The 22,915-nt window shown below is 40.8% G+C and overlaps 1 protein-coding gene across 1 annotated transcript in view; it reads right to left on the bottom strand.

Annotated features, from left to right (window-relative positions):
- Positions 1-16,025, bottom strand: part of LOC111953819 (transmembrane protein 108) — a 72,181-nt gene extending 56,156 nt beyond the window's left edge. Inside the window, exon 1 of the mRNA XM_023973328.2 lies at positions 15,712-16,025. The gene's annotated coding sequence lies outside the window, so the exon portion shown is untranslated. The remainder of the gene's footprint in view (positions 1-15,711) is intronic.
- Between the last annotated feature and the right edge of the window lie 6,890 nt (positions 16,026-22,915).

The raw sequence follows: 22,915 nt of genomic DNA, 5'->3' as shown, positions 1-22,915 counted from the left end.
GTGTGGGGGGGGGGGGGGGGCATCTGTACAAGCCACATCACCATGGAGACAGTGGATTCAATGGATCTTGGAGGTCCTTGGAGTGGACACAGCTTGGAAACAACACAGGAGGGGGCATGCAAGATAATAAACATAGTAACACATGAAACAAACTCCCAGTCCACACAACACAGCTACTCCCAGTAACACAAACTACACCGTAACCTCATTAGCAAGAAGAACAACTGGGCAGCCATTGGAAATGTCTGCTTTAGTAAGCTGTCCTTCGCTGTGTCTGCCTTCCCTGGCTGCTGGCTTTGATGTTATGGCTGAGGGGAGGGGTTACGAACACATGAGTTATGGATATGATTCTGGACTTGTTTCCATCGCCCATATGTTCTGTGTTCTCTCCCAGATTCCTAGCTAAGTGGTTCCGACTCTATGGAAGATAGACTCTGTTCTGGATGACAGCCCTGAGCCAAAATGAAATGGCCCTACTGTAGCTGCTGCCTGCCTGCCTGGACGTCCGTCTTTCTTAAGCCTGACACACACACACTCTCTCTCTCTCTCTAGACAATATCCCAGTGTGTCGTTTTGCAGTGACTGTGTTTTTTCCCTACTCTGTTGAGGCTTTATTCATTATTGTCAGCAGCTCTGTATATGGAAATTAATTGTGTGGCTGACGCCTCTCTCCATCTTATTCAATATTAATGCCGCCTCAGATTACCAGACAGCTCTACTCCAACCCCCAGGGAGTTGGGATCTCTTTAGAGCAGAGGGCAGAAAGAGAGAGAGAGCGAGAGAAAGAACCATATAAAGTACTCTCTAATTGACAAAGACAAGTGCCAAATGCCTCTATTTGAATAGACATACAGTACCAGTCAAAAGTTTGGGCACACCTACTCATTCCAGGGTTTTTCTTTATTTTCTACATTGTAGAATAATAGTGAAGACATCAAAACTATGAAATAACACTTATGGAATCATGGAATCAACCCCAGAGAAAAAAATATATATTATATTTGAGATTCTTCAAAGTAGCCACCCTTTGCCTCGATGACAGCTTTGCACACTCTTGGCTTTCTCTCAACCAGCTTCATGAGGTAGTCACCTGGAATGCATTTCAATTAACACGTGTGCCTTGTTAAAAGTTCATTTGTGGAATTTCTTTCCTTCTTAATGCGTTTGAGACAATCAGTTGTGCTGTAACAAGGTAGGGGTGGTATACAGAAGACTAAGTACATATTATGGACAGCTCAAATAAGCAAAGAGAAATGACAGTCCATCATTACTTTAAGAGATGAAGGTCAGTCAATTCTGAAACATTTTAAAAACTTTAAAAGTTTCTTCAAGTGCAGTCGCAAAAACCATCAAGCGCTATAATGAAACTGGCTCTCATGAGGACCGCCACAGGAAATGAAGCCCAGAGTTACCTCTGCTGCAGAGGATAAGTTAATTAAAGTTAACTGCACCACAGATTGCAGCCCAAATAAATGCTTCACAGAGTTCAAGTAACAGACACATCTCAAAATCAACTGTTCAGAGGAGACTGTGTGAATCAGGCATTCATGGTTGAATTGCTGCAAAGAAACCACTACTAAAGGACACCAGTAAGAAGAAAAGACTTGCCGGTGGAAATCTGTCCTTTGGTCTGATGATTCCAAATGTGCGATTTTTGGTTCCAACTGCCGTGTCTTTGTGAGACGCAGAGTAGGTGAACGGATGATCTCCGCATGTGTGGTTACCACCATAAAGCACGAAGGAGGAGGTGTGATGGTGTGGGGGTGCTTTGCTGGTTACACTGTCTGTGATTTATTTATAATTCAAGGCACACTTAACCAGCATGGCTCTCACAGCATTCTGCAGCGATACGCCATACCATCTGGTTTGCACATAGTGGGACTATCATTTGTTTTTCAACAGGACAATGACCCAACACACCTCCAGGCTGTGTAAGGGCTATTTGACCAAGGAGAGTGATGGAATGCTGCATCAGATGACCTGGCCTCCACAATCACCCGACTTCAACCCAATTGAGATGGTTTGGAATGAGTTGGACCGCAGAGTGAAGGAAAAGCAGCCAACAAGTGCTCAGCACGTGGGAACTTCAAGACGGTTGGAAAAGCATTCCAGGTGAAGCTGGTTGATTGACTGCCGAGAGTGTGCAAAACTGTCATCAAGGCAAAGGGTGGCTACTTTGAAGATTCTAAAATATATTTTGATTTGTTTAACACTTTTTTGGTTACTACATGATTCCATATGTGTTATTTCATAGTTTTGATGTCTTCACTATTATTCTACTATGTAGAAAATAGTAAAAATAAAGAAAAAACCTGGAATGAGTAGGTGTGTCCAAACCTTTGACTAGTACAGTGCTTGCGTGGGTGGCTAATTCAGGGATTTTGGTGAAATGTCAGCTACTTTTTAATTAACTAGGCAAGTCAGTTAAGAACAAATTCTTATTTTACAATGACGGCCTACCCCGGCCAAACCCAATTGTGCGCCGCACTATGGGACTCCCGATCACGGGCCGGTTGTAATACAGCCCGTGATCGAACCAGGGTCTGTAGTGACTCCTCTAGCATTGAGATGCCGTGCCTTAGATCACTACGCCACTCGGGAGCCCGAGTGATACATTGAGAGCAATAACATGATGAGAACAGTTAATAATCCGTACTATTAAAACAGGATAGACTCTGGGTTTCCAAACAAACTCATCTCTAACACTGGATACTCTTCTAAAACCAGCCTTCTGAAGACCCTCATCCCTCTCAATCTGTCTCTCCTGAAGAGCTTTTTGCTCAGGCCATTCCTGCAGGCACTCTCAGCACCCTTCATCCTCTGCTATCGTCTAATTTCCCTTAGGTGACCCTAGCTAGCTAACATCAGCCTGCTCCTTCTGAGCCAATTAATCAGACGGCTGCTCAATCATGAAATGAGCCACCTGTAGTAGAGAAAGGGCGAGCAGCACATACTCACTGTCAGAAGAAAATGAATGTTTTATGAACCAAGCAACGACGAGAAGACAAATGGCTACCATTATCCATTGTATCCTATAGACAGCCAGGCTATCATCACTTTAGCCCAGGGAACTCTCAGTTAACCCACAATAGCAAAACTTAGAATGGCAACCGTCTGAAATGCCAAAGCTGGGTTGGGGAGGAAGGATGAAAGCTGGGATTTGTGGAAGGACACTGCTAAGAGTAAAGATAGAAGAGAGGGGCATCTCCTCAAACCCCCCCCCCCAACCGATTAGCAGGCGACAGTGACATGGGAGCCCACTAATCAGTAGTCCCCCTGGGCTGGCTCCTCAGCATATGGTGCATGGTTTCATCTCTAGCCCGTCTCTGATGAGCCCGGCCTGCATGGGCACCGCTGCCATGGCTTGAGTTTCACTGTTGAAAGGTGCTAAATGTTCTGAAGTCATGCGGAGAAAAGAGAAATGTTGTTCCTTTTGTATATCTGCCACAGTATTTCAGGCTCACTGGAAAGAGATCTATCCAAAGGAGTTGACAAGGAAACAGAAGTGCCCATTTAAACCTTTTTAAACAGATTGAAAGCCACTTTAGAAAGGTGATGAGGGCATTAATTGCACTGCTTGTCAACAGGGGTCACAACCTATCCACCATTAGTGGGTCTGTCGGAGTAATCCTCCTGCTTGAGCACAGTCCAGCCTCAATAATCGGGAGGGCGACACCTGCCAGCATTGTTCCCCTTCATCACATGACCCTGGGTGACAATCCTGGGCCAGAGCACAGGGGTAGGAGTGGCATGTTGCCCCCCTCACCTCTCCACCCACCAGGCCCTCCTTATAATCCTATTAGTCCCATTCATCTGTACCACATTGAAAGGTCAGATCGATCCTGAACACAAGCCCTCGCTGTGCCTTCACTCACAAATGCCTCCAAATGTCTTTCCGTTTCACTTTTCACACTTAGGCAGCCATTATTGACCATTACTGACCATGAGAAGCTGTCTCAGATGTAACATAGTAAACGTAAATCCGGGACACTCAAATTAATACGATATGTTACGTACTTAAGGCAAAAACATTGGGCTAGGTGGATGGGTGGGCGTATAACACGAACGCCTAGCAACCCAAAGGCTGCGAGTTCTAATCTCATCACGGACAATTTTAGCTAATCAGCAACTTTTCAACTACTTACTTTTTAGCTACTTAGCATGTTAGCTAACCCTAACCCTTAAGCCTAACCCTAACCCCTAGCCTAGCTAACGTTAGCCAGCTATAATAATACGAAATGCTCTGAGACCAGGTTGACTTCAAAGCTTGTTATCAACTCTTCAAGCTGAGTAGTGAATCTATGGTTAAAAAAAGTCTAGAGTTTCTCAGGGCAAATATGCAACACCTGTCAAACTAACAATGAATTGGGTGACAAAGACTGAGCTGGTGAAAAATTCAGACAACTGGGGGATAAAGTCTAGTGTTAAGCCCAGCCTTATGACTTCCTTGTACAAAGGGTACCAGAGATTTGTGCACCCCTTAACCCTGAGGCGATTTAGCAATATGTCCTGGAATGCCAAATTCCAATAACCAAATTAGACTCAAATTGCATCCACGTGATTCGCAAAAACAACTCTCTCTATGATCATTGAAGAAGACAGCAGAAAGAAGGGCCATGACTATTTCAGGACAATCTGAAAACTAGCTAAATAATTACCTTAATTGAAACAATAAGAAAGCGGTCACCACACTTGTTTCGGTAAAAAGCTGAGGGATGGGCCTGGAGAAATGCAACCACTCTCAAACTCATAGACAGAGCTATTGATGCAAGGAATCACCATCCATCATGTCAAAATTATAGTTTTAACTATACATTGTTTGTTTACATTTACATTGTTTACAAACAGGGGAGTAAAAAAAGCTTATATTTTGAGTTCTGATGTGGTACGACTGTTGAAATAAGCTCCTGGGGCATTCAAAAAGTGATATTCTTCAAGAATCAATGGGTATACAGTGCATTCGACAAGTATTCCACATGTTTTCCACATGTTACATTACAGCCTTATTCTAAAACGGATGAAAGTTTTCCTAACTGTTTATAAACTAAAACTGGCCCATGACGCACAATGACCCAAACCAGTAACTCATTTAGCAGAACCATACACCAAATCTGCAATACTACTGGCATATGTTTGGCTTTACACTCAGATTCCAATTCCATAACAAACATTTCGCAAAACACAACACACAATTCTCTACCTTCACAACTAAAATATCTTGTGTGCAAATGAAAAGCAACACTGTTTAATAACAAGCTAAGCTCAATTACCAATTAATCACTTTCACATGTGCAAACACTAATTGCGTAAATGTTCACTTTGCAATCAAACCTTTGGTATGGATAAAAAGGCCACAGGTGAGTTCTCCTGTGTTTGGAGAACAATGGAAGCAAACTTGGCAGAGAAAGGTGGAGGTGGAGGAAGACCAAGACCAAGATCAAGAACAAGGAGAGTAATCTCTGATGAAATTCAGGCAACTGTGGTGGACAATGTGGTCAACCATGGTTTGACCTTGAGAGAGGCTGTGCAGAGAGTGCAGCCCAATCTGAGCCGCTTCACCGTAGCATCCGGACGTTCCAGAATGAGAAAAGGTACAGTTGAAGTCGGAAGATTACATACACCTTAACCAAATAAATTTAAACTCAGTTTTTCACCTGAAATTTAATCCTAGGATCACCACTTTATTTTAAGAATGTCAAAATAATAGTAGAGTGACTTATTTCAACCTTTATTTCTTTCATCACATTCCCAGTGAGTCAGAAGTTTACATACACTCAATTCATATTTGGTAGCATTGCCTTTAAATTGTTTAACTTGGGTCAAATGTTTCAGGTAGCCTTCCACAAGCTTCCCACAATACGTTGGGTGAATTTTGGCCCATTCCTCTTGACCGAGCTGGTGTAACTGAGTCAGGTTTCTAGGCCTCCTTGCTCGCACACGCTTTTTCAGTTCTGCCCACACATTTTCTATAGGATTGAGGTCAGGGCTTTGTGATGGCCACTCCAATACCTTGACTTTGTTGTTCTTAAGCCATTTTGCCACAACGTTGGAAGTATGCTTGGGGTCATTGTCCATTTGGAAGACCCATTTGCGACCAAGCTTTAACTTCCTGACTGATGTCTTGAGATGTCGCTTCAATATATCCACATAAATTTCCATGCCTCATGATGCCATCTATTTTGTGAAGTGCACCAGTCCCTCCTGCAGCAAAGCACCCCCACAACATGATGCTGTGCTTCACGGTTGGGATGTTGTTNGCCATCTATTTTGTGAAGTGCACCAGTCCCTCCTGCAGCAAAGCACCCCCACAACATGATGCTGCCACCCCGTGCTTCATGGTTGGGATGGTGTTCTTCGGCTTGCAAGCATCCCCCATTTTCCTCCAAACATAACGATGGTCATAATGACCAAACAATTATATTTTTGTTTCATTAGATCAGAAAACATTTCTCCAAAAAGTACGATCTTTGTACCCCTGTGCAATTGCAAACCGTAGTCTGGCATTTTTATGGCGGTTTTGGAGCAGTGGCTTCTTCCTTGCTGAGAGGCCTTTCTGGTTATGTCGATATAGGACTCGTTTTACTGTGGATATAGATACTTTTGTACCTGTTTCCTCCAGCATCTTCACAAGGTCCTTTGCTGTTGTTCTGGGATTGATTTGCACTTTTCGCACCAAAGTACGTCCATCTCTAGGAGACAGAACGCGTCTCCTTCCTGAGCGGTATGACAGCTGCATGATCCCATGGTGTTTATACTTGCATACTATTGTTTGTACAGATGAACGTGGTACCGTCAAGCATTTGGAAATTGCTCCCAAGGATGAACCAAACTTGTGGAGGTCTACAAAAAAAAAATTCTGAGGTCTTGGCTGATTTCTTTTGATTTTCCCATGATGTCAAGCAAAGAGGCACTGAGTTTGAAGGTAGGCCTTGAAATATATCCACAGTTACACCTCCAATTGACAAAAATGATGTCAATTAGCCTATCAGAAGCTTCTAAAGCCATGATGACATTTTCTGGAATTTTCCAAGATGTTTAAAGGCAAAGTCAACTTAGTGTATGTAAACTTCTGAGTCACTGGAATTGTGATACAGTGAAATAATCTGTAAACAATTGTTGGAAAAATGACTTGTGTCATGCACAAAGTAGATGTCCTAACCGACTTGGCAAAACTATAGTTTGTTAACAAGACATTTGAAGTGGTTGAAAAACGAGTTTTAATGACTCCAACCTAAGTGTATGTAAACGTCCGACTTCAACTGTATGTACTGCATTCATTGAACCTACTTGACAGTAGAACAACATAAAGCACAGTAAAGACCGTAGATTCCAATACATACTGTAAGGGGAAACAAAGTCAATGTTTAATGTATTACTGTATGTATGAAATTGGGAGCAATACTACTTTGTAACATGTTTATCTTGTATACTGTATTACTGTAGTGTTTACTGAACTGTATGCTATTTTGTTTTTGTAGAACTGAAAGACGACCCCCACTTGGTGGTAGAGCGTGTCTGTTTACAGATGAACAGGAGGCTGTCATTGCGCAAATGGCAGTTTAAAATAATGCCATAAGACTGTGGGGAAATCCAACAACAGACTTTTGAAAACTATGCCATGTTCCATAACATCAGAGTGAACTTATCAACCATCTCCGGATGAAGCAAATCTACAGAGTCCCATTTGAAAGGAATTTTCAAAGAGTGAAGGATAAACGGTACAAATATGTGCAAGTACGTAATGTACACTCTTGAAACATTAGACTCATTGTTGCCAGTGAACTTTACTATACAGCAATTACAGGATTTACTGTCATTTCAGAGAATCATGGAGTTGGATACAAGTCCCATCCCCCAGGAACTCATATTCATAGATGAGGCTGGATTAAATTTAGCGAAGACGAGGAGAGGAAGGAGCATCATTGGTCACCGCGCTATCATTGAGGTACCTGGCCAGCGTGGGGTAAATGTCACTATATGTGCAGCTATTAGCCACAATGGGGTCCTCCACCGCCATGCCACCCTTGGACTATACAACACTGCCCATCTCCTTAATTTCCTGAACAGCTTAAATTACAATCTTCTTCAGCCAGAGCAGAGAGGGCCAGGTGATCCTGAACAGCAAATGCATGTTCTAATTTGGGACAACGTGAGTTTCCATCGGGCTGCTCAGGTCCGCAACAGGTTCCATGACCATCCCAGGTTTACAATTCTCTATCTCCCACCATATTCCCCATTTCTCAACCCCATTGAAGAGTTGTTTTCAGCATGGCAGTGGAAGGTGTATGATCGCAAACCCCATGAACGTATGGCCCTTCTCCAGGCAATGGAGGAGGCCTGTGGTGACATTCCAGCAGAGTCCTGTCAGGGGTGGAAGCGTCATGCCAGAAGCTATTTTCCAAACTGTCTGGCCAAGGAGAATATCGCCTGTGATGTTGATGAAACTTGCCGGACCAAAACAACAGACATGACTGATTTTGCAGTGGTGTAAAACAATTAAGTAAAAATACTTTAAAGTACTACTTAAGTGACTGTATCGAACTGCAATGACTGGAACGAACTGCAAAAATATCTGAAGCTGGAGACTCATATCTCCCTCACTAGCTTTAAGCGCCAGCTGTCAGAGCAGCTCACAGATCACTGCACCTGTACATAGCCCATCTGTAAACATTCCATCTATCTACCTACCTCATCCCCATACTGTATTTATTTATTTATCTTGCTCCTTTGCACCCCAGTATCTCTACTTGCACATTCATCTTCTGCACATCTACCATTCCAGTGTGTAATTGCTATATTGTAATTACTTCGCCACCATGGCCTATTTATTGCCTTAACTCCCTTATCTTACCTCATTTGCACTCACTGTGAATATAATTTTTGTTTTCTTTTGTTCTACTGTATTATTGACTGTATGTTTTGTTTATTCCATGTGTAACTCTGTGTTGAATTGCTATGCTTTATCTTGGCCAGGTCGCAATTGCAAATGAGAACATGTTCTATAAAGGTGAAATACATTTTTTCATAAAAGTTGTTTATTTGGGAATCTGTACTTTACCATTTATATTTTTCACAACTTATTTCCTAAAGAAAGTAATGTACTTTTTACTCCATACATTTTCCCTGACACTCAAAAGTACTTGTTACATGTTGAATGCTTAGCAGGACAGGAAAAAGGTCCAATTCACACACTTGTCAAGAGAACATCCCTGGTCATCCCTGCTGCCTCTGATCTGGTGGACTCACTAAACACAAATGTTTGTTTGTAAATTGTCAATGTGCCCCTGGCTATCTGTAAATAATATATTTTTTAATTATGCTCTCTGGTTTGCTTAATATAAGCAATTTGAAGTGATTTATACTTTTACTTTTGATAGTTAAGTATATTTTTGCAATTCCATTTACTTTTGATACTTAAGTATATTTAAAACCAAATACTTTTAGATTTTTACTCAAGTAGTATTTTACTGGATGACTTTCACTTTTACTTGAGTCATTTTCTATTAAGGTATCTTTACTTTTACTCAAGTTATGAAAATTGGGTCCTTTTTCCAACACTGCTTTTGTTTTTTCGCAATGGAGTATTTTGACAGTTTCTTTATCTATTCTGTATAATTGATCTAACGTACAGTAGTTATTTTGCATATGCTAAATATATTTACTGTATGTGTGCTTACAGTTTGCTGTTTGACATGTACTGAGTCATGTTGAAATATAAAACAAACATGTTTGTGTTCCTTGTTTGAGTACACAAACAATATACAGTATAACAACAATCTTAGTCTTTACACTGAAACAGGTTTTGAATGTCACAGTGTGATCTCGTTCGTCACGAAGTTGTGTGTGTCTCATTTGTATGCAGGGAAGACATGATTTTGATTGCTGTGTTTCATTTGGCAAAATGTCTTTGGGGTTTGTGGAAATTGGCTAAATGTTTTGTGTTTAGAGTTGAGTACCTGAGATGTAGCTCCAGCAAACATGTGTTAACAATTGTGAAAAACTAAATTGTTTTTTACCCTCAACAATCTACACACAATACCCCATAATGAAAAAGCTCAAATTTAGAAATGTTTTCAAATTTATTAAAAAACAGAAATATCACATTTACATAAGTACTCAGACCCTTTACTCAGTACTTTGTTGAAGCACCTTTGTGATTACAGTGATTACAGCCTTGAGTCTTCTTGGGTATGAGGCTACAAGCTTGTCACACCTGTATTTGGGCAGTTTCTCCCATTTTTTTTCTGCAGATCCTCTCAAGCTCTGTCAGATTGGATGCGGAGCACTCTGGCTGGACCACTCACTGAAATTCAGAGACTTGTCCCGAAGCCACTCCTGCGTTGTCTTGACTTTGTGCTTAAGGTCGTTGTCCTGTTGGAAGGTTAACATTCACCCCAGTCACAGGGTCCTGAGCACCTTGGAGCAGGTTTTCATCAAGGATCTCTCTGTATTTTGCTCCTTACATCTTTCCCTCGATCCTGACTAGTCTCCCAGTTCCTGCTGCTGAAAAACAACCCCACAGCATGATGCTGCCATCACCTTGCTTCACAGTAGGGATGGTGCCAGGTTTCCTCCAGATATGACGCTTGGCATTCAGGCCAAAGAGTAAAGAGAATCTTGTTTCTCATGGTCTGAGAGTCCTTTAGGTGCCTTTTGACAAACTCCAAGCAGGCGGTCATGGCTTCCGTCTGGCCACTCCACCATAAAGTCCTAATTGGTGGAGTGTTGCAGAGATGGTTGTCCCATCTCCACAGAGGAACTCTTGAGCTCTGTCAGAGTGATCATTGGGTTCTTGGTCACCTCTCTGACCAAGGCCCTTGTCCCCCGATTGCTCAGTATGGCCGAGCGGCCAGCTCTACGAAGAGTCTTGGTGGTTCCAAGCTTCTTCCATTTAAGAATGTTGGAAGCCACTGTGTTCTTGGGGACCTTCAATGCTGCAGACATTTTTTGGTACCCTTCCCCAGATCTGTGCCTCAACACAACCCTGTCTCGGAGCTCTACGGACAATTCCTTCGACTTCATGGCTTGGTATTTGCTCTGACATGCACTGTCAACTGTGGGACCTTATATAGACAGGTGTGTGCCTTTACAAATCATGTCCAATCAAATTAATTTCACAGGTGGACTCCAAGTTGTACAAACATCTCAAGGATGATCAATGGAAAGAGGATGCACCTGAGCTCAATTTTGAGTCTCATAGCAAGTATTTTTTTTTATATATTCTTTTTTATATATACATTTAAAAAAATATATATAAACCTGTTTTCACTGACTTTGTCATTATGGGGTATTGTGTGTAGATTGATGAGGAAAACATATAATTTAATCCATTTTAGAATAAGGCTGTAACGTAACAAATGTGGAAAAAGGGAAGGGATCTGAATACTTTCCGAATGCACTGTATATAATTAATGAATAAGTCAAAAAATGTATGTAACTAAGGACTCTAGCTTTGAAAGTCCTTATGTAGGCTAGATTAGAAAATATACAGTATCTGTTGACTGTCTTGGCCAATAGTCTTATAGGCTTGAGTGCAGCTCTTAGAGATAACCGTCCAAACCTGTTGAAATCCACTGGGAATTACTGGTCCTTAGTCTCCAGAGGGACTGGGGATCATCTGGGAGTTTGACATAAGCAGGTTAAATATCTAAGCCAGCTCTTGTTTTTGTGTTTTGTGGAGAGTAAGATCAGCCAACCATGCTGAAAAGCAGTAAACAGGATGTATGATGAATTAAAGCACAATCACTTCAACCTGCTGCTGATACTTCCTTAGAGACTGAAAACGTATGAAGAAGATAACCTAGGGGTGCTTTTGCAAGATGACTCAGCCGAGCTTCCATTGGAAGTTAGAGAGGATCATAAGACCAGCGTGTCGTCACATAGAAGTTGGCCGGAGAGGACCCTACCCCTTCCCCTTGGGGGACCCCATTGGCACAGGGGATGAACGACCCGAGCGTCAGTGGGTGGAGGTGTAGAATCGGATCGACGTGGCTGCAGCCGAGGAATGTAAGGAATTCCCAATGTAAACACGTCGTCTTCATGCTTGGCCGGCCACTGCCTGCACTCTTATCTCCCTGTGCCCATCGGGCCCTTTAATCAACATAATGGCTACTTATCTATTACCACTGCTTTTCCTGTAGTTGCTGATGTGATTGTGCAGCTGGGGCCTCTGCTAGCACTGGCCTGGCCTTTTGTGTTCCTAAAGCGTCCGGTGGTTGGTACATCACCGTTCACTCAGATACCCCCCAATGCACAGACAGACCTTAGTCTGATACTGGTCTCTATACAGTGTAATGGCTTTTGAAATGTCACCACCATTGAGAGCCATTTTTTTGCGAGGCTAACCGTTCTGCTTGGCTGGCCAACGCTCCTCCATCTCCTATGGGAGCGCTCTCTAGCTGATAGGATCATAAGTGGCTAAAGGGGGAAATGTACTTTTTTTCCTGGTTCGAAATAGAGCGCTTTCGCTGTTCCAAACAAATAGTCTTCAGCATGTCACCAACTCCTGCGGTTCCTGTGTGTGAACCCTCAACTCTTTCGGCTTAAAACGAAACTCATTTCTAAGGCAGCCGAGTCTGAAAGCGCATCGCTAGTCGCTAATGCTGTGTGACATTTAGAAAATGGAGGAAAGGAGAAGCAGGTGGCTGTTTTTCCTTCCCTCTGTTGTTCTATGAAATCCTGTTTTTCCAGCATGGTGCTTTTGTCAGCACTAAAGGTAGTGAATTCTAAGTCTACCCTGAGCATGTATAGTTTGTGGGGGCCATATTTACTCAGACGGGTGAATTCCACCTCATGCTGTAAGGCCTAGTCGTACCATGCTCCGCCAGTCATGGGGGCTCTTGTGGGACTGTTATGTAGTCTGATGCCCTGACTAGCCTACATTCCAACACTTTCACACGGTCTTGCAATCACAGAGCTTCACTACTACCGTATTTCTCAACAACCCAGAGTCAAACACCAGATTTTCCCTTTTCCTGAACCATCCCTGATAAGTTTGTTTGAGTGGGCCTGATGTTTTGGATGGGAAAGTAGATACTTTCCGGGTGTTTTCTACTGCTGAAGCAGACTTTTCCTGACAATTTTGATAAGACCGCAGGATGTCCAACCACTGGTCCCCTGACGCTCCTCTAGATGAGAGAAGACAGATAGGTCTATAAATTGGGAGGCAGTTGCTGTCAATACCAGACAGTCGATACACTTTCCCAGGTCTGCCCTCCATCACTCCGGCACAAGCACATCAGAAAGGATCATGGGGGATTGGACCGGGATAACCCATTAATCTCCCAGATGGAATGGTTCATGTCCTCTACATGTCACTCCTCCAGTTAGGACACCATAACATTGGGGTTGAATAAAAGCCAGTCACAACATTTTGGTTCTAGTTCTTTGTCATGGTAAACAATGACAGAATTTGGTCTTTATCTTGGACAACCTGGATCAGTATTAAAACAGTTCATTTTGACTTGACAAATTCATGTAGCTAACTCATCAAGGGTGACAGACAATCTAAATTCTAAAGAGACTGCCACCCTGCGGGTTATTTTTTTTACTTAGTCCCTTGGATTGGATGCGTCCTTCATGTATTTCACTAACCAGTCTTTGAGATCCACATACAGCATGTCAAATGGACCCCGAGGAAGCTGTCAGTTACAGATGTCAATGCCCCTTAATGACCCCGCCCCTTCCCCCGCACATAGCAGTGGAGGATTATCCACAGAACAAAGAGGGTGGGGGGGTTCTGTGGATAACTGGGGACCAACATTCCAATCACAATGGTAAGAGTGACCAGCAGGTTCAATTAACACGCACTTAACAACTACACAATTTACTACCTCACTGTTGCTGAGGAAACAAAGCCGAAGTTTCCAGCTAAGAAGGTCTTCAATGTGAGGGAGAAGATAATCGTCTTACTGTTTAAGAGAGTGCCGCTTATAATGCATTTCCTGCGGGAATTTACCCTTTAATGGAAGAAAAATGTACTTGCTGTCTCTGCCATGTCTTCCTTCTCAATGGTTTCTCAGTTTCACATACACAGTAGTTTTCATGAATAATACATTCTATAACCAGTCAACTACAACAACAATGGATGATTTACGACATGGAAATAACGGTCAAGTGGTAATACAGTCTGTTTGATGAGGTGTAATCTCGGTCCCAGAGACTTCAGCCCAAATGCAATAGCCCGGGGACGAGATTAGATGAAGTGTTAATTGTTATGATGAATATGGCTCAGGGTTCAGTAAACATGACCTACAGTGAGCTCCAAAAGTATTGGGACAGTGACAAAGGTATTGGGACAAATTCACTAATGTGTATTAAAGCAATAAAAAGTTACGTATTTGGTCCCATATTCAAAGCACGCAATGACTACATCAAGCTTGTTACTATACATTTGCTGGATGCATTTGCTGCTTGTTTTGGTTGTGTTTCAGATTATTTTGTGCCCAATAGAAATTAATACATTATTTACCATTCATTTCTTTTGGGCACAAAATAATTTGAAATGCAAACCAAAACAAACAGCAAATGCATCATCTAACAAATGTGTAGTCACAATCTTGATGTAGTCATTGTATGCAATGAATATGGGACCAAATATGTAACTTGTTACTATTTTAATACAGAAAATATGTAACTTGTTACTATTTTAATACAGATAAATGAATTTGTCCCAATATTTTTGGTCCCCTAAAATGGGTTGACTATGTATAAAAAAATGCTGTAATTTCTAAACGTTCACCCAACCTGGGTGAAAATACCCTGAAATTAAAGCTGACAGTTGGCACTTTAACCTCATAGTCATTGTATTATTTCAAATCCCAAGTGCCGGGGTACACAGCCAAAACAACAAAAAGAGGCACTGTCCCAATATTTTTAGAGCTTACTGTAGGTTGTCACCACTCCTGTTGGGTTTAAGGTCAGGCATCTAGTGTATACTTGAGACCACCGGTTGGTCATTAGTTCAGGGGCAATTACGAAAACGTCCATGTGCCCCCACCTCCCAAAGTCTCCACATGCATGGATGAATCCCTAACTTGGCTAAGAAATGGCAATGATATGACATAAAATTGTTCGATTGCATTTGATGATGGTGGAAATTTACCCACAATTGTTTGCTCTGCATCCTTTTTAACAGGAATGTACAGTACTTTTACAGTATCTCTCCCCAATTATTGTCATACTGTAGAACATCAGGTTCGTTTTCCCACATGCCAAGTGCTGCAACAGTCTACTAGAAATTGAACCGATTTACACCGGAGGCAACACCACCACAGTCAGATACAGTAAGTCAACAATTAGTATTTTAGCCAGTTATTGAGCGTCTTTGTTTCTAAACCATGACTCGTGTATTGTATTCCCCTGGCTCTCACAACCGTGAACTGTAATTAATAGCTGATGAATGGGTTATTAATTGATTAGACAGAGTTGCCCGAGTAGCCTGGAGGCCTATTGATATCATTACTCCGATAGAGTGAGTCTCCTGAAAACATTCAAGAGTCGCAGACAATCGCACTCACATAGGCTACGCGCGCGCGAAAATAACTATACCGCGGTTGTAACAATGTAACAACAAACGCCAGAGTAGCTACATCTAAACACGAGGTTAGTAACCCAGTGACGCATATATCGACTATCGACTCACGAATGCACGAAACATGTTACAATGTGAGCAAATAATAGCCTAGGGGCCACACAAATGATTCCACTTACCTATTACACAAGGTGCGTCGGTACGTCGGGTACTCCGCGTATCCCAGTCAAATGAATCCCCAAAAGCCGCTGTGTCACCACTCCAGTCACACAAGCCGCGCGCACGTGTCTGGTTCTGAACCAGAAAGTCACATGAGCTCCATGTTCAATATGAGGGAGCTCTATACTGCTGCCCGGGAGGAGCCATTCGGTTTTTTCAACACAATAGGATGGCGGGGATGCCTCCACTGAAATCCTTGGTCCTGACAACGCTAGCAAATAACCACTTGGTGGGGGTAACAGGCTTCGCAAATATGAGGTGCATCCTATGTGATTAGGCTACTGTGCGGGTCACAAGGTACTAAAGGACTGTTGGATTTTCGTGGCGTGAGTACAGCCGCGGAATTTTAATGAGGACATATTGCTGCAACAGCAGGCACAGCTTTTTGGTCCTGATTCAGATTAGGGGCTAGGTTTCCAAGAGCCCCTGCGGATAAGCATGAATTGTCCCATTAACCTGTGGCTTAAACAGGGGTCCACACAGAGCGTTTCTTGGTATTCTTTAACAAATCTACTTTGAGACAAAAGTATACACATCACACACATGGTTATGGGCTTAAATTAAATACATATGTACCATGTATGGTAGAGTTGAAATGTAAGTTTGCAACCCAATATTACATTTTATATACATCACAGAAGACTGAAATATAACAAAACGCCTAGTTTGTTTATTGAGCTACACTGAGGTGACTATTCAAAAATGCTCAGCTGGTCCATATTCCCCTCAAGTGAATCCCCAGCATCTTGTCAACATGTGCCCTGACAACAGAGCAGATACTGTAGCTTATACCAATCTGTCCGTATGTGGTTTTACCCATAAGGCATTTTAAGGTGTAAAAAAAACAAAGCTATGTCAAATTGTATCAAATATTTCTATTCATTCCTACATATGACAGCAGTTTTATAGCCAAAATGAAATGATTTAATGTAGACAATAATTTCTTCAGTGTTTGGGTTTAGGACCAGAAAAGAAGGGCAGCCAATGTAAAACAAATCCGAGACAAACAAATCTAAGAACTAAAGTTTTGTTGCTAAGGATTCCATGACGCAGTTAGCCTTTACGGCTGGGACTGCAAGTTTGTGTTCCATTTTTTGTGTGGATTGGAACTCGGAGCGACAAGACCAAGGGTCCCCGACCGATCATCACAAAATTTGAACACTGCCAACAAAAGGAGCTGATCAAAAGCATGTGAAGGAAGCTTAAAGGGACCAAATTCAGTCTCAATGACCAATTTCCAAGGTAGATAAATGAACTTAGTAAGAAACTGTATCCAGTACAAAGGCAACAGAGGTAGAAGGGTAAGCGTGCCTTTCTCATTGTGGACAAACTCTTTATAGATGGACAGCTATTCCAAGACAGCTCCATAACACCATGGCTGTACTAAATTCTACAGGGACTTACCATTAAAGATAAAAAGAAAGTATGAGAACTGTAAAAATATCTGAACACTATGAAGTGGATATGAACACACAGGTACTCAATTACATGCTTGCTTACACATACGGACTTATACATACACACACACACCTGATCTCGCTCTCTCTTCTCACTCTCTATTGTCGAGAACGGTTTCATAATTTAATATGTTTTTCGTTTGTATATCTTTTTTATGTATTTGTTTAAATATGTTTACAACAAGCAAGGGGAAGATATCAGATTAGGGGCATTGGGGGAAAATAACATTGTACGGAATACATTTGTACTGTAGTGAAGCCGTCCCTAGAGTAATGCAAGGTATCTTTCATGATCATGTGAAACGTCAATTGCTATGGAAATGCTGGAATGTGTTTTTCAATGATGTTAAAGGTAATTATGATGCAACTATGACGGTGATACGATATGGATTACAATTATCATCATGAATATTAAGGCTATACTCACTTCATGTTACACACATAGACACTCAACCATGCAAATTGGCAGAGTTATTATTTATTTGGATAGCACACATTAGTCTTACTCTTATACAGACATCGTACACACTCTCACTAAATCACATCCAATATCATACACATCAACCTACTCAATTTTACTACACACATATCTTGTCTCAATTTTCTAGCATTGGCTCACAGGCAAACAGGCAAGGGAATAAAACAAATATTGCTAGAACCTATTTCTTGAATTCTAAATATCAGACATTTGAAAGCTCTAATTTTGACCGTCATAATACCTCTGACGACAGTAACTTTACAAGCACTAATTATGGTCAATTTAGACTAAGAATAGTATCTAGTAATGTTAAGGGCTGAAATAAGTATAGCCAGTTAAAATTGTAACGCTTTAGCAGATTATAAATAAGATCAGTCTACGTGGCTAAAACAAAAGGAATATAACATATACTGTTTACAGGAAACTCACTCTACATCCTTAGATGAAGTTGTGTGGAAAAAGGAATGGGGTGGTGAAATAATTTTCTGTCACGGACAAAGGAACTCAAAAGGTGTGATGATAATAATTAACAAAAAATTTGATCTGAATGTGCAAATAGTCAGGAATGATTCGCAAGGAAGGTGGATCCTTTTGAATATAAAAGTGGACGAAAAAGAGATTTGGCTCATTAATCTATATGGTCCAAATCAGGATGATCCATACTTCTTCAAAAACATTTATACCAATTTATTGAACTTACAGGCAACAAATTATCATATAATTATGGTAGGAGAATATAACCCAGTGTTAAGTACCTCAATGGACCGTAAAGGTAATCACTCTACAAACGATTAACACCGTGCCCTTAAGGAAATCTCAAATATTATGGGCACATTAGAAATAGTGGATATTTGGAGACTAAAAATCTCCGACCTAGTGAGATATACAGTTGAAGTTGGAAGTTTACATACACTTAGGTTGGAGTCATTAAACTCATTTTTCAACCACTCCACAAATGTCTTATCAAACTATAGTTTTGGCAATCGGTTAGGACATCTACTTTGTGCATGACACAAGTAATTTTTCCAATAATTGTTTACAGGCAGAATATTTAACTTGTAATTCATTGTATCACTATTCCAGTGGGTCAGAAGCTACATATACTAAGTTGAATGTGCCTTTAAACAGCTTGTAAAATTCCAGAAAATTATGTCATGGCTTTAGAAGCTTAGAGGTGTACCTGTGGATGAATTTCAAGGCCTACCTTCAAACTCAGTGCCTGTTTGCTTGACATCGTGGGAAAATCAAAAGAAATCAGCCAAGACCTCAGACATTTTTTTTTTAGACCTCCACAAGTCTGGTTCATCCTTGGGAGCAATTTCCAAACGCCTGAAGGTACCACATTCATCTGTACAAACAATAGTATGCAAGTATAAACACCATGGGAAAAGTGCAAATCAATCCTAGAACAAAAAAGACAGACTACGGTTTGCAACTGCACATGGGAACAAAGATCGTACTTTTGGAGAAATGTCCTCTGGTCTGATGAAACAAAAATAGAACTGTTCGGCCATAATGACCATTGTTTGGAGGAAAAAGGGGGATGCTTGCAAGCTGAAGAACACCATCCCAACCGTGAAGCACGGGGGTGGCAGCATCATGTTGTGGGGGTGCTTTGCTGCAGGAGGGACTGGTGCACTTCAAAATAGACGGCATCATGATGATGGAAAATTATGTGTATATATTGAAGCAACATCTCAAGACATCAGTCAGGAAGTTAAAGCTTGGTCGCAAATGGGTCTTCCAAATGGACATTGACCAAAAGCATACTTCCAAAGGTGTGGCAAAATGGCTTAAGGACAACAAAGTCAAGGTATTGGAGTGGCCATCACAAAGCCCTGACCTCAATCCTATAGAAAATTTGTGGGCAGAACTTAAAAAGCGTGTGCGAGCAAGGAGGCCTACAAACCTGACTCAGTTACACCAGCTCTGTCAGGAGGAATGGGCCAAAATTCACCCAATTTATTGTGAGAAGCTTGTGGAAGGCTACCCAAAACGTTTGACCCAAGTTAAACAATTTAAAGGCAATGCTACCAAATACTAATTGAGTGTATGTAAACTTCTGACCCACTGGGAATGTGATGAAAGAAATAAAAGCTGAAATAAATAATTCGCTCTCCTATTATTCTGACATTTCACATTCTTAAAATTAAGTGCTGATCCTAACTGACCTAAGACAGGGAATTTTTACAAGGATTAAATGTCAGGAATTATGAAAAACTGAGTTTAAAAGTATTTGGTAAGGTGAACATGGAGGAGACTAAATCAAGGTAGTCGTCTTAACTACTTTGTCTCTTTCTCTCTTGCATCAAAGGTTAAAAAAGTTTTAATAGGAGACAGAATGCGATCGGATCATCATCTAATTGGCATTCACATAACTCTTATAGATTTTCCACATGGATGGGGATATTGGAAATAACTGAATTTTTTCCAGTATAATATAGGTTCAGCAAATCCCCTGATTGTTTGGGATACCTTTAAATGTACCTTCAGAGGTAATTCACTTCAATATTCATCAATAATAAAAAAGCAGTTTCTGGCTAAAGAGATAAGACTAACAAGGGAAATCCATGAACTAATAGTACAGGTAGATGGCAATAAAAACGATACTACAGAGATAAAAAATAAGTTAGAGGAAAACAAAAAAAACTTGAGGAACTTATTCAAGAACAATATAATGTAATCTATTACAAAAATAAAGCAAACTGGATGGAATATGGAGGAAAATGCACCCGATTCTTCCTGAATCTCCAATACGGGAACGCTAACAAAAATTATTTGCATAAACTCGTTACTGAAGACGGAGTCATCTATGTAATTCTAAATATCTTCAAAATATCGAAATATTTTAGGCAGATGGTCTCTTTTCCATTTCATCCTCTCCCACTGAATGAAGATTAAAATAAGGAATTCTTTCCAAATAATATCAAAAATGGAAAATTAACAAATGTACAGAAAGATCAGTGCGAAGGCCAAATTACAGGAATAACCTTTTGAGGCTATTAAATCCTTTAAGTCTGGAAAAAACCCAGGGCTTGATGGCATACCGGTAGGGTATACTACCTCATTTGCACATGCTGTATATAGATTTTTCTTCTGTATTATTGATTGTATGTTTGTTTATTCTATGTGTAACTCTGTGTTGTTGTATGTGTCAAACTGCTTTGCTTTATCTTGGCCAGGTCGCAGTTGCAAATGAGAACTTGTTCTCAACTACCCTACCTGGTTAAAAAAAGGTGAAAAAACAAAAGAGGTATATCAAGCCTTTTTTGATATATTAAAAGCTCCATTGTTAGATTATTTTAACTACTCCTATAGAAATGGTAGTATGTCAGGTACTCAGCAGGAAGGTCTGATTTCTCTATTATTAAAACAAGACCCAAATAGCAAATATAAAGACTCAGTCTATTTAAAACACTGGCGCACCCTTACACTTCAATGTGTGATGCAAAAATACTAGCGAAATGCATAGCACTCAGAATTAAAAGGGTTTTACCACGTATTGTTCATCCTGATCAGACAGTTTTTTTACATGGACAATACATTAGAGATAATATATAACTACTAGAAATAATAGAACATCAAGAAACATCTAAGAAGCCAGGCCTGGTATTTATAGCGGATTTTGAAAAGGCATTTGATAAAGTAAGACTGGATTTTATTTATAAATGCCAGAATTTTTTCAATTTCGGTGATTCTCTTATAAAATGGGTAAAAATAATGTATAGCAACCCCAGGTGTAAATTAGTAAATATGGATACTTCTCAGAGAGTTTTCAATTGTCAAGAGGAGTTAAACAAGGGTGTCCGCTGTCACCATATCTATTCGTTATGGCCATCGAAATGCTAGCTATTAAAATCAGATCCAATAACAGCATTAGAGGATTAGAAATCCAAGGCTTAAAAACAATGTAGGCCGATGACTCAAGTTTTTTTATTAAGTCCACAAGCTAGATCCCTGCAATGTCTCATTGAAGATCTAGATAACTTTTCTGTACTCTCTGGACTAAAACCTAATTATGATGTGTACAATATTACGTATTGGATCTTTAAAAAAATGCAACTTTTACATTACCCTGCAGTTTACCTATAAAATGGGCTGATGGTGAAGTAGACATACTTGGTATTCATATCTCAAAATATATAAATAAGCTCTCCACAATGAATTTCAATAGAAAACTTGTAAAAATAGACAAGATCCTGCAACCATGGAGAGGTAAATACCTGTCTATTTATGGAAAAATTGCCCTGATTAACTCCTTAGTCATATCTCAGTTTACTCACTTATGGTGCTGCCTAGTCCTGATGATTTGTTTTTCAAATCATACGAGCAAAAAATATTTAGCGTTATCTGGGACGCTAAACCAGACAAAATAAAGCGTGCCTAAAAATCCAAGACAACACCCTCTAACAGAATACAAAGATTACCCCATTAAATAAATACAAGTGTTGACAGAAAACATTCAAATTGACTCAATTTAACTAGGTTGTCCTTGATGCCGAGACACCCCACTTTGGAAGGTTTTTAATTATGGGCCATGGCATGGGCTCTCTCGCTTATACCACCAATATTTACTAAATCAGTTCACTATGAATGGAGGTTTCTGTTATTGCAATGTTTATTGTGTTCAGAGATGGAGAGCACACAACACTGCCACAGGCTCCCATGTCCCTCTGATCATCACCAAGGAAACATGGCATTGTTGTGGGAATCATGCTGTGCGCTGTCCCAGTGGTCCGACTTTCTCATTAGGTTCCTCAGCCCCTGCAGCATTCGCCTTATGAAATGCATCCCAAATGACACCATATTCCCTATATAGTGGACTATATAGGGAATAGGGTGCCATTTGGGACACAACAATGGCCAGTGAGATTGTGGAGGGGGAGAGAACACTTATCTGTGCCTCCAGAAACAGACCTGGGACAGAGGAATATAATTGGGCTTCCCATTGTGAATGTCCTATAGCTGGCCAACATGGAAGCACAATTGTTAAACACTATGTCGATTAAATGGGGAGTATTGCACTTGCGAGAGGACCACTCTTTTGTAACCAACAAGACAATATTGTAGCATGTTTAGCACCATATCAGTGGAAATGTAGGCTACGGATCCAGTTTGGTTCAGAAAGCCTGTGTCACCCTATTGCTCTGCGGGGAGCACTCCCCCATCTTCTCCCCTAATCCTGCAGCATTCAACCAACAGCTTAGCCATTTTGAGGTTAAACCACTT

Source organism: Salvelinus sp. IW2-2015, linkage group LG27, assembly GCF_002910315.2.
Source record: "Salvelinus sp. IW2-2015 linkage group LG27, ASM291031v2, whole genome shotgun sequence".
NCBI lineage: Eukaryota > Metazoa > Chordata > Actinopteri > Salmoniformes > Salmonidae > Salvelinus > Salvelinus sp. IW2-2015.
Note: the sequence above shows the minus strand (reverse complement) of the source record. Positions and strands in the feature narration are given on the sequence as shown.